This window comes from Zea mays, chromosome 10 (assembly GCF_902167145.1).
Source record: "Zea mays cultivar B73 chromosome 10, Zm-B73-REFERENCE-NAM-5.0, whole genome shotgun sequence".
Taxonomy (NCBI): Eukaryota; Viridiplantae; Streptophyta; class Magnoliopsida; order Poales; family Poaceae; genus Zea; species Zea mays.
The window spans coordinates 50684982-50687694 of record NC_050105.1 but is presented as its reverse complement, the minus strand read 5'-3'; the positions used below and the strand labels follow the sequence as shown (position 1 = coordinate 50687694).

Genomic DNA, 2713 nt, shown 5'->3' with positions numbered 1-2713 from the left:
TACATCAACTCCAGCTAAAATTGCAGGGAACCCAAGATGGGATCCTTACTTTAAGGTGTGAGGCTACCGTATATTCCCTTCATTTTAAGGGTGGAATTCATATTATCATTGCTTATATTTTTTGCATTCTAATGGAATAATATGATTGTATTGGTGCAATAGATGACACACATGTGCGAGCATCTATTCCTAAACACATGGAGGCTTCCTTTCGTGGTAGAAAGAGTTATGCTACTCAAAATGTCATGACAACAATAGATTTTAATCTTCGATTCACATTTGTCTTGGCTGGTTGGGAGGGGACAGCTCATGATGCCCTAGTCTTACGTGATGCTTTAGAAAGAGAAAATGGTCTTTGTGTGCCTAAAGGTAAATACAACTTGTGTAGCTCATTACTTTAGTCATGAAATATAATACCTAGTGTAGCTCACATACATATCCCTTGCGTGATAGGAAAGTTCTACCTAGTCGATGCCGGATATGGAGCTAAACCTGGATTTATGCCCCCTTTTCATGGTGTACGATACCACTTGAACGAGTGGGGAAATAATCCTGTGCAAAATGATAAAGAATTATTCAATCATAGGCATTCATCTCTAAGAGTTTCAGTAGAGCGGGCATTTGGTTCATTGAAAAGAAGATTTAAAATTCTTGATGATGCTATACCGTTCTTCCCCTTCTCTACACAAGTAGAAATTGTGGTTGCTTGTTGTATTATTCACAATTGGGTTTACAAGATGGAGGTGATGACTTTATCATTCCTGAGAGTGAGGAATTGCCTACCATTAATCATCAAATATCTTCGCATGGATAAGCAATAGAGCATGGTATTATGGTTAACTTCAGGCAAGAACTTGCCAATGCTATGTGGGAAGACTATCATGCAAACACTATTTGATTGCTATGTATTTTCCAATGTCTCTATCGTTTGTATGGACATGTAGCATTTATTTGTATGAACATGTATCTTTTATTTGTATGGACATGTATATTTTGTTCGTATGGACATATATCTTAATGAAATTTGGACATGTATGTTGCTAAAAGTTGTAATGTATCTTTTATTTTGTATGGACATCTATCTTTTATTTGTATGGATGTGTAGGTCATGGACAAGGAGGTAAGCAGTGCAAAAGTTGGTGGTGGACTATGTCAATGGACACCAACTCAATCCACATTTGTGCTCACCTTTCTTAGCAACATTGTTGCTGAAGGCACTAAGACCTCCATTGGGTTTAAGAAAGTTCATCTCAATGCTTGTGCTAAGGCTCTCAATGACCATTTTAAGCTCACGAGGACAGATGATCAAGTTGCTAATCACTTGAAGACATGGAAGAAGTAAACTAGGATCAAGTATCTTAAGAATTTGAGTGCTGCACTTTGGGATGAAAATGAATTTATTGTTTCTCTAGATCATGAGCACTACAAAGAACATATGGCGGTATGAATTTTACTATCCCTTTGTATTTGATATTTTAGTGTGTACATAGTCTAAACACTTCTGATCATGTTCATGTCTGCTAGTACACATGTGGCCTCAGTGGATTAGAATATATTTCAATGGCACATGTGTAGATGACTTGTTGAAATTAGGCTTCAATTAAGCACTACAACTGAAACCACTAAAGGGGCTACTATTCTGAAATAAGTATAATCATATGAATCTGAAATAAGTTCTTTATATGTAGTTTGGGTACATATGGTTTATATGTTCTTTATATGCTTTTATTATAGTATTATCTTAAACATAGAAATAACTTATATCCTTTTATTTTTAATAAGTGTTGCACTCACTGTTAGGATCGAAAAACAAGGCTGATGATGAATATTTGAATAAGCCTCTTCCATACTATGGTTTTCTAGCTACAATCTTTGACAATAGTGTTGCTACTGGTTAGTATGCAAAGAGCTCTAATGAATCACTTGAGATTGAGGGGGTGAACAATGGGGCTGATGGCAATGCAGAAAGTGAGTGGATGAGTCATGGGATTGATAAAAGTGTTGTCAATGATGATATATCTTCTTCAGCTAGGACAGCTAAGAGAGCCAAGCCTATTGATGATAGTAGAAGAAAGACTGATAGCTTGGTTGAAGCATTTGATCGTGGCAGCGAAAGGCTAACAAAGACAATCGAGAAAGCAAGCAGTGCTTTACCAGATGGTTTGTTTGAAGCAGTGGACAGTCTCCCAGGTTTTCAGCTTAACCACAAGTCTCAGTACTATCAGCACTTGGTTAGACATCCTAATGATGCTCATGCTTTCGTGAATCTACCATTCGATTGGAAGATATCATGGTTTTCAAGTTTCGTTAGTGAGAACTTCTAGTTTGTGGGTCATGATTAGAACTATGGCTATATGAACTATGTTTTGTCATGGTGTTATGAACTCATGTATCATGGTGGTTGGATGAAATATGGTTACACTGGTGATGAACTATGTATCTTTTATTTGGACATGTGTCTTTTATTTGTATGGTTGAACTATAGTTATGTATCATGGTAATATGAACTCATGCATTATGAGATGTTGCACATTTGCATAAGGAAATTTGTGGTGATGAACTTTGGTCCCTACATTGTAGGTTTGGATGAGCGGTTTTCAGTTTTGTTTGGTTTGCATGAGCCGTTTACATGAGTTGTGTGCAGTTTTGCATTCAGATCATGTCATTCTGCATTCTCCAACCAAACACAGAACATAACGGCTCCGCTCTGATG

At 36.9% G+C, this 2713-nt stretch overlaps 1 long non-coding RNA gene across 1 annotated transcript; it reads right to left on the bottom strand.

Moving 5' to 3' along the window:
• Positions 1-246: 246 nt before the first annotated feature.
• Positions 247-2487, bottom strand: LOC103641074 (uncharacterized). Its single transcript, XR_560064.2, has 2 exons — positions 2155-2487; positions 247-552 (listed from the first exon to the last, which is right to left on the bottom strand). It is a non-coding gene; the product is annotated as an uncharacterized lncRNA (long non-coding RNA).
• Between the last annotated feature and the right edge of the window lie 226 nt (positions 2488-2713).